This window comes from Squalius cephalus (genome assembly GCF_949319135.1).
Source record: "Squalius cephalus genome assembly, chromosome: 4".
NCBI classification, from domain to species: domain Eukaryota; kingdom Metazoa; phylum Chordata; class Actinopteri; order Cypriniformes; family Leuciscidae; genus Squalius; species Squalius cephalus.
This window is the reverse complement of record NC_137125.1, coordinates 765,530-779,273: the sequence shown is the minus strand read 5'-3', so window position 1 is coordinate 779,273 and position 13,744 is coordinate 765,530. Positions and strand designations below refer to the sequence as shown.

The 13,744-nt window shown below is 44.1% G+C and overlaps 1 long non-coding RNA gene across 1 annotated transcript; it reads right to left on the bottom strand.

The window, feature by feature from the left end:
- Positions 1 to 7,680: 7,680 nt before the first annotated feature.
- LOC307157596 lies at positions 7,681 to 11,794 on the bottom strand. Its single transcript, XR_013821053.1, has 5 exons — positions 11,727 to 11,794; positions 11,398 to 11,453; positions 11,076 to 11,116; positions 8,592 to 8,702; positions 7,681 to 8,171 (listed from the first exon to the last, which is right to left on the bottom strand). It is a non-coding gene; the product is annotated as an uncharacterized lncRNA (long non-coding RNA).
- Positions 11,795 to 13,744: the final 1,950 nt, after the last annotated feature.

Sequence of the window (13,744 nt, the reverse complement as noted above, 5' to 3'; positions counted from 1 at the left end):
CACACTTTCACGTGTTTCTTCCATCTGCCGACAGTGTCGCCATTTCTCATTTCACCCGGTTTTGTGCGTACGCCTGGGTGAGAGCTTAATTATTGCGTAGAGAGCGGCGTACGCCTTCTTTTGTGCGTACGCAACGTTTATAAATGAGGCCCCAGGACATCGTCTGCATGGCACAGAGCTCCAGTCGTTCCTGCAATGATCTGTGAGATTCTGAGCTGGAAATGTTCCGGGGCCAAAGATATCCCAAAAGGAAGACGCCGGAAGCAGTATCTCCCAAAGGGTGTAATGAATGTTGTTAGTGGCTCTGAGTCTTCGTGTAAGGGTATTTGCCAGAACCCAGATGTGGCATCTAATTTCGAGAACACAGCTGCTCCCTCTAGTTGCACTAAAGTCTCATCCACAGCTGGCAGTATGTGTCTTTCTCTGCACACATTCTCATTCAACCTTGTGAGATCGACGCAAATCCTGATATTGCCATTCGGTTTTGGCACGACAACCATTCCCGCGGGAGTATGCTCTTCGATTCGTCGAATGACTCCCATTTCTTCCATTCTGTGGAGCTCCAGTTTTACTTTCTCCACGAGCGGCAGTGGTACTCGTCGTGGGGATGATAGTGCATACGGGACGGCTCCTTCCGACAGTTTGATTTTGTAGCTGCCCTCTAATTTTCCGAGTCCCGAGAAAACTTTGGGGAACATTGCCTTGTACTGCTCTCCAGATTCATGTAAGTTGGCTACCTGTTTCAGTAACTGTAAGCTTTGGATTGCAGGCAGTCCCAGCAGCGGCATTACTAAATCCGTTACAACATATATATCTTGCCGGATTCTCTTTTTGTCCTTCTGCAGGCATGCGCTGAACGTACCCATCACTTTCAAAGGAGTACTGTTACGTCCCAAGATCATCTTTTTGGAATCTTTGAGTTTCCCTTGCTTTTCAGCTGAATACATAGATGCTGGAATCGCTGTGACTGCTGCACCAGTATCTATTTTAAAGGTGATTGGTTCTTTATTCACCAGGATTTTCTGTTGCCACATATTCTCTTGTTTTTGGGTCTGGATTGTTCCCAAGAAAGCAGACTCATAAGAACTGTCGACTATCGCTTCAAGTCTTTGAACTGACTGGCATACTGCAGCAAAATGTCCTTTCTTTCTACATTTTCTGCATTCCGATTCTCTGGCTGGACAGGCTTTCCACGGGTGCTGTGGACTTTTCCCGCATTTCTTGCATGAATCCATCTGTTTTATTTTATGAGCTGCATTATAAAAACTTTGCGTTCTCTGAGCTGTCCCCTCTGCTTTCTGCGATGTCATTCTTGCTTTAGATGTTCTCTTTGTCATGACTGCATCAACGTTCACTTCTTTCACTTCAGACTTTTCTCGTCTTATTATTGGCTGCTGACGTTTTATTTCCTCATTTTGCCTGACCTGAGTTATCGTTTTATCCAATGTCAAATTTGGATCTAGTTGCAGTCTTTCTGAAAGCTTTGCATCTCTTATGCCCACTACAATACGGTCTCTGATCATTTCCTCATGGAGGTCGCCATATCTGCAGTGTTCCGCGAGCTTATACACGTCCGTGATAAAACTCTCTGCTGATTCACCAGGCTGTTGAAATCTGCTGTTGAATTTCGCTCTCTCATAAATAACATTATGTCTGCCAATAAAGTGCTCACTTAACCCTCTGGGGTCTGGGGTGTTTTTGGGGTCCTTGAGATGTTCTGACATGCCCTGACATTTGTGCTTTTTTCAGTTGCTTATAAACATATTAATGGCAAAGGTGTAAATTCACTCTATATAGCACAAACAGGACTTCCATAATATGTGAGCAACATGTATGTACATGTTTTCATTTTTGAGAGAATAGTGTTTATGCATGGTTATCGAAAAAACTAAAAATGAAAGTTTCTGAAATAAGGCCACAAAACACATACTAAATATGTGGCAATAAGACTTTTGGATTGACTAATGGATGTCATCGCCTAGAGTTTTTTCTTCAAAATGATGTGAAAATCATCCTGCCTAATCATTCACATAAAACGATACATTGATTTAAGTTTTGTGAAACACTTTTAGTTTGGAAAGCCAATATGCGGATGGGGCGTAAACGCTCCAACAGCATCATGCATATTTAGTAGTTCACACCTGGTGACCCTGCATACTTAATGAGCCATTCATTCAGGTGTGTCACCTATAGCTAACTTAAATATACAAGCTTCATAAAAATGATCATTCTAGGAGAAAATTTCAGATGGCATTTAGAGGCTTTTGCATCTGAACTCTTCATATATACACACACATATATATATAACTAGTTTTTATTGTTACCTGTGTAACACGTTCCTACATGTGCTTACGTGTTGTTAACGCGTTCCCATGGCGACCGGTTGGAAGTGCGAGTAACTGAAGACAATTTGCCTAAATGCCATCAAGATTGAAACTGAGACTGATTTCATAACAGTTCAATAAACAAATAGTTCAAATTAAGTCACTTACATTTAAGTCACTTACATTTTAGACGCAATGACTGTTTTTGTTCTGTTTCAGCAGCGAAAATAGTCCCAAACAAACATCACCGCAGAACCACAGCGCATCTCACAGCAACACTCAGCCGTGTTTCATTACTGAATGATTCAGCGTTTTGAACGAATCAATTGAGTCAAAGATTCAATTACCTATTCATAAACTGCCTCATTCTGAATAAATCAGCCGTTTGAACGAATCGTTTGAATGAATGACTCGCTCATTAACACGGTCGCCTGCCGCCTCCTACTGGCGCTTTAGTTTCATAAAGTATCATTCTTTTCAACATTCCTTATTTGTATATTCAAAAATATTTAAAATAATCTCATTTAATACAGTTATATTTTTTCAATGTAAATTATTTAATTTGATTGGTACCCAGCTAACAATTTTACGTTCTAGGAACGTTCTGGGAACGTTAGTTTTTGGTTCCCAGAACGTTTGCAAGAACGTTCCCTATTGGTTAGCCAGGAAAGTTTTCTTTACGTAAATAGAACGTTCCCTATAGGTTAGGGGAACGTTCCCAGAACATTCCCGGAAGGTTCCCAGAACATTCCCGGAAGGTTCCCAGAACGTTCCCGGAAGGTTCCCAGAACGTTCCCTATTGGTTAGCCAGGAAAGTTTTCTTTACGTTAATAGGACGTTCCCCTATAGGTTAGGGGAACATTCCCAGAACGTTCCTGGAAGGTTCTCCTAACGTCTACACATCCTGATATGCCTGTACACAAATTATAGGTCTACAAACAACATATTCTACATTGTTTATTGTTCAAACACTTAAGAATCTTATGAATATATTATTATTACAATATATTGAATTAACAGAAACTATCATTAATAAGTAAATCAATCAGTTTGTATTAAATAAATAAATCAGCACACAATCCATGTTTTTGTTGATTCATTGTTTAATTATCAACCTAAAATAAGTAATTAAAAACAGCATTAGCAAAATGTATTCAGGAACAGTAATTTACATTTAATATTTCAAACATGAAAATATTTCAATAAATAAAACTGCACAAACATTTTAATTAAGACTATCTTTTTGCAAACTGTAGCCTACAACTTACAACAAAATTGAAAAAGTATTAATTTATATACAATATACATGAATGTGCCTGTAACGTTGCTGAGGAAGACAGGTGAAGACGAGGATCTAAACGCAGGGTATTTTAATAAAGTAACAAGAAACATGGAACACAGAACTCAAAGGAACAAAACCAGGGAATCACAGAGGCAACCATTACATGTACAACAACTGACAAAGTAACAAGTGAAACACAAGGGCTATAAATACACAGGGACAAATAAGCTAATCAAACACAATAGAAACACCTGGGGAGACTAATCAACATGAAAAACTACATAGGACTACAAAACTCAGCACAAGACAGGAAATGACAAAACAACACACAAAACAAGTGGAACACAAGACAAGAATCATGACAGAGCCCCCCCTTTAAGGAGTGGATTCCAGACACTCCACACAAAAAATAAATAAAGGTCAAGGAGGGTGGTGGAGCAGAGGTGGAATGGGGGAGGGATGGAGGGCCAGGTCCGTGGAATGGAAGGGGACCTGGAGACTGCGGCAAGATTGGAGGCCAGGGCGGAGCAGGTAGTGCAGGCGACCAGGGCGGAGCAGGTAGTGCAGGCGACCAGGGCGGAGCAGGCAGTGCAGGCGACCAGGGCGGAGCAGGCAGTGCAGGCGACCAGGGCGGAGCAGGCAGTGCAGGCGACCAGGGCGGAGCAGGCAGTGCAGGCAGTGCAAGCGACCAGGGCGAAGATGACGACCCTTCGGGCGGCCATGGCGGAGACGACCCTTCGGGCGGCCACGGCGGAGACGACCCCTCAGGTGGAACCGACCCTTCAGACGACCAGGGCAGAGACGACCCCTCAGGAGGAGACGACCCCTCAGGAGCAGACGACCCCTCAGGAGGAGACGACCCTTCAGACGACCAGGGCGGAGACGACCCCTCAGGCGGCCAGGGCGGAGACGACCCCTCAGGAGGAGACGACCCTTCAGGAGGAGACAACCCTTCAGGAGGAGACGACCCTTCAGACGACCAGGGCGGAGACGACCCCTCAGGCGGCCAGGGCGGAGACGACCCCTCAGGCGGCCACGGCGGAGACGACCCCTCAGGTGGAACCGACCCTTCAGACGACCAGGGCAGAGACGACCCCTCAGGAGGAGACGACCCTTCAGGCGGCCAGGGCGGAGACGACCCCTCTGGCGGCCAGGGCGGAGACGACCCCTCAGGTGGAACCGACCCTTCAGACGACCAGGGCAGAGACGACCCCTCAGGAGGAGACGACCCTTCAGGCGGCCAGGGCGGAGACGACCCCTCTGGCGGCCAGGGCGGAGACGACCCTTCAGGCGGCCATGGAGGAGACGACCCTTCAGGAGGCCAGGGCGGAGACGACCCCTCAGGCGGCCAGGGCGGAGACGACCCCTCAGGCGGCCAGGGCGGAGACGACCCCTCAGGTGGAACCGACCCTTCAGACGACCAGGGCAGAGACGACCCCTCAGGAGGAGACGACCCTTCAGGCGGCCAGGGCGGAGACGACCCCTCAGGCGGCCAGGGCGGAGACGACCCCTCAGGCGGCCAGGGAGGAGACGACCCCTCAGGCGGCCAGGGAGGAGACGACCCCTCAGGCGGCCAGGGAGGAGACGACCCTTCAGGAGGCCAGGGAGGAGACGACCCCTCAGGCGGCCAGGGCGGAGACGACCCCTCAGGTGGAACCGACCCTTCAGACGACCAGGGCCGAGACGACCCCTCAGGAGGAGACGACCCTTCAGGCGGCCAGGGCGGAGACGACCCCTCAGGCGGCCAGGGCAGAGACGACCCCTCAGGCGGCCAGGGAGGAGACGACCCTTCAGGCGGCCAGGGAGGAGACGACCCTTCAGGAGGCCAGGGCGGAGACGACCCCTCAGGCGGCCAGGGCGGAGACGACCCCTCAGGCGGCCAGGGCGGAGAAGATCCTTCGGGCGGCCACGGCGGAGAAGATCCTTCGGGCGGCCACGGCGGAGACGACCCCTCGGGCGGCCACGGTGGAGACGACCCTTCGGGCGGCCACGGCGGAACAGGAGACAGCCCCTCTGGCGGTCCTGGCGGATCAGACTGGTCCGGAGGTGTATTGCCCCCCCCAAACATTTTCTTGGGGAGACTCCCCGGTAATGAGTCCTGGACCAGCGATGAAGAGGGCCTTGAGCTGGGCAGGACCAGCTGCGAAGAGGGCTTTGAGCTGGGCAGGACCAGTGGCAAAGAGGGCTTGGAGCTGGGCAGCGATGAGAGCTCTGAACTGGACGGAACCAGCGACGAAGAAGACTCTGTGCTGGACGGGACCAGCAGTGAAGGCTCTGTGCTGGACGGGACCAGCGGTGAAGAGGGCTCTGAGCTGGACGGAACCAGCGATGAAGAGGGCTCTGTGCTGGACGGGACCAGCGGTGAAGAGGGCTCTGAACTGGATGGAACCAGCGATGAAGAGGGCTCTGTGCTGGACAAGACCAGCGGCGAAGAGGGCTCTGAACTGGATGGAACCAGCGATGAAGAGGGCTCTGTGCTGGACGGGACCAGCGGTGAAGAGGGCTCTGAACTGGACGGAACCAGCGATGAAGAGGGCTCTGTGCTGGACGGAACCAGCGATGAAGAGGGGTCTGTGCTGGACGGAACCAGCGATGAAGAGGGCTCTGTGCTGGACGGAACCAGCGATGAAGAGGGGTCTGTGCTGGACGGAACCAGCGATGAAGAGGGCTCTGTATCGGCAGAAGTGACGTGAACAGTCTCTGGATCGGCAGAAGCGACGTGAGCAGTCTCTGGATCAGCAGAAGTGACATGAACAGTCTCTGGATCGGCAGAAGCGACGTGAACAGTCTCTGGATCGGCAGAAGCGACGTGAACAGTCTCTGGATCAGCAGAAGTGACATGAACAGTCTCTGGATCGGCAGAAGCGACGTGAACAGTCTCTGGATCGGCAGAAGCGACGTGAACAGTCTCTGGATCAGCAGAAGCGACATGAACAGTCTCTGGATCAGCAGAAGCGACGTGAACAGTCTCTGGATCGGCAGAAGCGACGTGAACAGTCTCTGTGGCTGCCATCTTGTCCGAAGACACAGGCTCGGCAGATGTGACGTGAACAGGCTCTGTGGCGGCCATCTTGTCCGAAGACACAGGCTCGGCAGACGTGACGTGAACAGGCTCGGCGTTGACCATCTTGTCTGAAGACACAGGCTCGGCAGACGTGACGTGAACAGTCTCTGTGGCGGCCATCTTGTCCAAAGACACAGGCTCGGCGTCGGCCATCTTGTCTGAGGACACAGGCTCGGCAGATGTGAGGTGAACAGTCTCTGTGGCGGCCATCTTGTCCGAAGACACAGGCTTGGCAGACGTGACGTGAAGTGCAGGCTTGGCTGGACTGGCATGATGTGCAGGCTCGGCTGGACTGGCGTGAAGTTTCTCCACCTCTCCTACAGTGAAGGGGGAACCACAAAACTGCAGGACAAAGTCAATGTACTGTACCAGGGTCCAGCTGGGGTCTTCCTCTGGTAAATTTAAGCTAATGTCCTGTTCTAGTCCACTCCAGAAACAGTCCTTCAGCCTAGCCTCGTTCCCAGGAACGAGATGACTATAAAAAAGGAACTCCTCCACATAACTTTCGATGCTGCGATCATCTTGAAAAATAGAACAAATTTTGCTCAGTGGGTCCCAGCTAGTACTTGCTAGATCCATAGTCGGTCAGTTGTTCTGTAACGTTGCTGAGGAAGACAGGTGAAGACGAGGATCTAAATGCAGGGTATTTTAATAAAGTAACAAGAAACATGGAACACAGAACTCAAAGGAACAAAACCAGGGAATCACAGAGGCAACCATTACATGTACAACAACTGACAAAGTAACAAGTGAAACACAAGGGCTATAAATACACAGGGACAAATAAGCTAAACAAGATAACAAGGGGGTGTGGCTAATTAGAAACACCTGGGGAGACTAATCAACATGAAAAACTACATAGGACTACAAAACTCAGCACAAGACAGGAAATGACAAAAGAACACACAAAACAAGTGGAACACAAGACAAGAATCATGACAGTGCCAATCTTGTATAGAAAATATATAGAAAAAATATATATATTTGAAAACACTACATTGCATTTATTTATATTGCACTATTTATTATTCCAGACTACAAATCCAAAAATGTTTGTAAAAAGTTCAAATAATTTTTTATATAGGGGTAAGGGTACCCATTAAGCCTATGTACCCTTTAAGCCTACTTTCAACTCTGAAGTCAAATAAAAAACAGAGAAAATAATGTTCAAGTCTAGTGAACTCTGACCTGCGAATTCGCTCTACATATAACGTATAAGTCTCACCTCCAATGAAGAATTTGAAAACCTGTAACTGCTGTGTTGTTTATGAGAGAGAAAGAGAAAAAAGGTTTGAAACTGCTATCAATTTTTTTATCTCTGTGACTTTACACCTACAAATTCCACTGTCACAGGTGCTTAGTTTTGCTATAATGATACCCTCACAGAACCATGGTAATAATCAGCCATCCATGCAAAAGCAAAGGTCGGTGTAGTTTACAGGTACATCTGTCCAGGCCAACATCTGATGCCTTGATGCCTTCCGCTGGGATCCCAGAAAACCTGAAATAAAAAAAATAGTAGTTCAAAATCTATCATACATACACAAATTATGGTATCACAAATTATCATTCCAGGTTCACTTTAAGATATGCTCAATATTAGTGCTACATGATATTGAAAAATTTAGAGTTTATTTAGAGATTTTTAGAGATATTTCTAGAGTAGAGTTTAGAGTTTATTTAGAGTAGCGAATGCTACTGCTGACCCGCGGATGTTGACGTCACTTTATGAGTACAGAACCTATTTGTACTTCTGTACTACTCATTTTCCCCGACATAGAGCAGATCGGCACACAACAAAAACTGCTGTTCGGATGTTCCCTTCTCTGATATTTTAGCATTCGTGACATTTTAATTAAAACAGAAATAAGAATTTTAGTATAATAAGCGAAAATTAAGAGTAAACTCAGAGATCACCTACCGCTGCAGATGTGTACGGAAGTGAAAAGCGGAAATGCTTAGACCTCTTTCCGGTTCGACCGCTGGGCGCTCCGCATAACCCCTATTGGGGGGATTTTGTAGAGGAGTGAACCTGCATAGAAAATTACAATAGATAACAAGCATAGATAAATACAATAGAAGAAAAATACAGTTGAAATAAGGAGTGCATTATGTTTTTCAGTTAAATCTAACTTATCAGGTACAGAAATTGAATTATCAAAATGTAAAACAAGTCTTCACTGTAAAAATAAAATAACTATAAAATTAAAGTCCCTGTAAAGTCAAAATTAAGTATGTCTCCTGAGTTTGTCACACCACGAAAAAAGGTGTTATTAGCCACCCAGCCAAATTTGAATGATAAAAAAAGCCGGCAAGTACATAAAATAAGCTATCAAAATCTTGAAAAAATGAGCAGTAGTCTCTGCTCTCAAACGCTGGGGGCGTGTTCGCTGACTGCGCTGAAACCACGCCCACTCGCGGGAAAGCTGCCATCGCCACACTCAACTGTCACCGCTACAGCCGGAATGGATACTCCTAGCAGCTTTACAAAGCCATACATGTTCGAGTCTGGTCTACCTACTATAATTATAACAAGCACACAAGGCAACTTACTCGTTGTCGGCGCGACGGGAGGATGAAGGCCGAGGCGGGAGAACGTTAGTCGGTTCGGCCACATTCACCAGTAACAGCGGATTATCAGTGAATCCCAGTTGTCTCCGACGAAAGTTTATAAAACTATCCCGTGTAAAATGATCACTACAGAGGCGGGTTTTGGCGGTGATCCTCAGCTGTCCATCAAGGTGGCTCTTCACAAAATTAATCCACCTCTTCTTGATGTGATCGTTTTTCAGAAAAAGGACACCGAACCGTTTTGTTCGTGATCGCATCCAGGTTGTATGCATTTCCGTGACAAAGGCATAGCTAGCTAGCAAACTGTAGGCTGTAGTAGAGATGTGACGGTGATAATATTCTCCCACCGGTTAATCGACTTGTGACAACACCGGTATTACCGGTTTCATCGTGGGGGTGGGAGTGTTAGAGTGATGTAATTATTATTTTTTTTTTACATGACGTCAATTCATCATTCGTATTGAGTTTGATTGAGATGCGATCTGACCAATCAAATTCCACCATTTTTGTGCGACAAAGCAGTCAGAAGAGTTATTGATTAACTTCAGTGGATTTGAAATTGGCTTTAACTGAGGCAATCTGTCACGACACATTAAAGAGACAAAAAACGGTAGGCCTATTTTATTTTTGTTTGACTGACCAAATTTGAAAGTTGAGACTTTGTTTCATTAAATATTACCTGCGCGGTCCTGTCTTTCAGCGCGTTGTCAGTGTCTATTTTTCACTGCTTGAGATTATGTTGAGAACAATAACGCCCTATTTGAGAGTATAGGGCGCGATTTCGGATTCAACCACAGTGTTTTGAATGGTGGGTTCGTTCTTATTCGTTATTATTCATGAAAAAAGCAACAACAAAACGGACATTTTGGCATAATTTGTGTGTGTTATGTTTTCTTCAAGGCCGAAAAGAGAACTCGATACTGACGCGCATCTTTTCCGTGTGTGTGTGTGTGCGCGCGTGTGTGTATAGGCAGGACTTTACAGCGCGGTCTCTTGTTTTGTCACACTTGAATGGTTGAGCGTGATCATACAACGCTAGTCAACTGGTGACAGAAAATACGGATACTGCGTAATTGCTTTAAAAAAATTTTTTTGCGGTGCTGCGGTGGGCAAGTGATGAAACCGGTGTTGCGACTGAACACCGTGTAACACCGGTAACACCGACTATCGTGCCAAGCCTAGGCTGTAGTAACTAATAGTACTGAGTAACTCACGATCGGCAAACTGATGTGAATCAGACATTCTCTGTGTGAATGAGGGGCAGCGTCAGGGGCTCCAGTGCGTCATCAAGTAGGGGCGTGTCCAGGAGCTCAGGGGCTCCAGTGCGTCATCAAGTAGGGGCGTGTCCAGGAGCTCAGGGGCTCCAGTGCGTCATCGAGCCCCCGTTTTAGCCTCGCCCAGAAAATCCGGAACACAGCAATGGTGAAAAACTGTTTAACGGTCTAACTCCACAATTCAGTACTTCCCAGTTCTCAGTCTTTGTAATATGTTTTAGCAATACATTTATAACATTTATAATGTGTTTAGAATTTTTTTTTAGAATTGCCTTTACAGGGACTTTAATGTATCTTTGCTAAAGCTACAAGTCATTTTCTCTTGTGATGTTTGATCACCATTGGAGACACAAACAGCTGCGGGTACGTTAGGCTGCTGTCCCTTTAAGACGAATGCGCAGACCTAATATAAATGACACGCATCCGTTTTCTTTCTGTTTAAAACACAAGACTGTTTGCGAGGAAACTCGCCAAGATGGGCATTTTGCCTTCATTTTGCGTGCACGTGTCCGTTTAAGCTCAAAAGAAAGGCAAAGAGAACTGAATTAGGCTAAACTCACCTTCTTCATCTACTGACTGTGGATGGCATCAAGGTCTTGTCCTGAAGAATACAGGGCCAAACAATAGCGATTATATCTCATCTGTTAACAAGAACAAAGCCATAACTTTAAGAACTCTAATGATATATTTACCCCCTGATATTGCATTGGGGATATCAATTCAAACATTTTTAAAGGCTAAGAGTATGAGCCACAGCTGCCCAAGATATCTGTGAAAAATAACTGCCTGAAGTTGTCGACCCCCTGAACCACATTCAGCATTTAAAAGTACAAAGAATTTCAGTATTGATCAATAAAAAAAAACATACAAATACATAAATACCTTTGAGTTGGACAGTATGGTGTCAGTCTCATTGGCCAACATAATTCAAAACAGACCTAAAGAAATAAAATAAAATATAGTAATCATTAGGATATCATGTTATCATAATAATTAAATGAATTATTATTATAACTATGACCATTATAATATTATTTATCGCCTATTATTTAGCTGATTATTTAGCCTACAGGCCTTCTCAAGGACAATCTCACTGAAAAAACCTGGGGTTAATGATTTTAAAATGTGAGACTTATTTCAAAAGCATAAATCGTACAGACCCCAAACCTTTGAACAGTAGTGCACTGTATGCTTGAGGTGATTTTGCTTACTAGTCATATGGTTCATAGCCGTGGAGATTTTCTTGGACAGTGGGTAGCAGGCCATCACAAGTTGATGACTTAGGTAAAGTTGGTTTTATATTCGCACATTCGCACTTTCACGTCTCAATAACAAGCGCAATAAAGCACATTTTTGCTAAATAAAAGCAGCTACATGATCTTTAGGACAAAGATGGTGAACTACAACACTCTCCACAATCAATCAAAATGGGCAAATATTGTTTTAATGGCATACAAAGTTGCGACTGTTCACTGAACATTCAATGTGTGTGGTAAAGAAGATTAGGGACCGTCTAAAAAGGTCTATTTTTTTCCATTGTGTGCAAACAGACAACTACATTTTTGCAAAGTACAGATGTACCAGCAAATCTCTCTCTCATTATGTGTTCTAATGCTATTGATTGTACTTTAGCAACAATAAAAAATGCATTATAATGATTGTATTTAGGAAACCTGCCTCACTTTACATAATGTACATAAATATTTTTAGAATAAAATTACATTAATTCACCAAAGGGATTTTTTACTATCCGAAGGTTGTAGCATGTTCCTAGTGACCACACTGACTTACTACAGGTGACATTTTGACAAAAAGTCCCTTACTGTACATACAGTTGACAAATATGTTTTTTTTTAATTACTGTAATTCACCCTAAGTATTTTTTCGTGTTGCAAAGGCTGTAGTACTTTCCTACAGACCAGACTGACTTACTACAGGTGAAATTTTGACAAAAAGTCCCTTACTGTATGTAAAATACACAAATATGTTTTTTAAAAAATTACTGTAATTCACCCTAAGTATTTTTTGTGTTCCAAAGGCTGTAGTGTTTTCCTACAGACCAGGCTGACTTACTACAGGTGAAATTTGGACAAAAAGTCCCTTACTGTATGTAAAATACACAAATATGTTTTTTAAAAAATTACTGTAATTCACCCTAAGTATTTTTTGTGTTCCAAAGGCTGTAGTGTTTTCCTACAGACCAGGCTGACTTACTACAGGTGAAATTTGGACAAAAAGTCCCTTACTGTACGTACAGTTGACAAATTATGTTTTTTTTAAAAATTACTGTAATTCACCCTAAGTATTTTTTCGTGTTCCAAAGGGTGTAGTGCTTTCCTAGTGACCACACCGACTTACTACAGGTGAAATTTTGACAACAGTGTACAATTATCAAATATGTTTATGTAATGAGCATATTACATATGTTTATTACATGTTTATGAAATAAACTGTAAATCACCTATAGTGTTTTTTATATATATCCCAAAGGTTGTAGTACTTTCCTACAGATCAGACTGACTTACTACAGGTGAAATTTTGACTATAACTCCCTTACTGTACGTACAATTATCAAATAAGTTTATGAAAAAATTACTGTAATTCACCTAAAGTATTTGTTCATGTTCCAAAGGCTGTAGTGCTTTCCTAGTGATCAGACTGACTTTCTACAGGTGAAATTTTGACAATACCTCCTTTACTGTACATACAATAATCAAATATGTTTATAAAAAAATTACTGTAATTCACCTAAAGTATTTTTTCATGTTCCAAAGGGTGTAGTGCTTTCCTAGTGACCAGACTGAGTTACTACACATGAATTTTTGACAATACCTCCTTTACTGTACTTACAACAAACAAATATGTTTATGAAAAAATGACTGTTATTCCCCAAAAGTATTTTTTCCTGTTCCAAAGGCTGTAGTGCTTTCCTAGTGACCACACTGACTTACTACAGGTGGAATTTTGACAATATCTCCTTTACGGTACGTACAATAAACAAATCAGTTTAAGAAAAAATTACAGTAATTCACCTAAAGTATTTTTTCATGTTCCAAAGGCTGTAGTGCTTTCCTAGTGACCAGACTGACTTACTCCAGGTGGAATTTTGACAATATCTCCTTTACTGTACGTACAATAAACAAATAAGTTTAAGAACAACTTACAGTAATTCCCCTAAAGTATTTTTTCATGTTCCAAAGGCTGTAGTGCTTCCCTAGTGATCAGACTG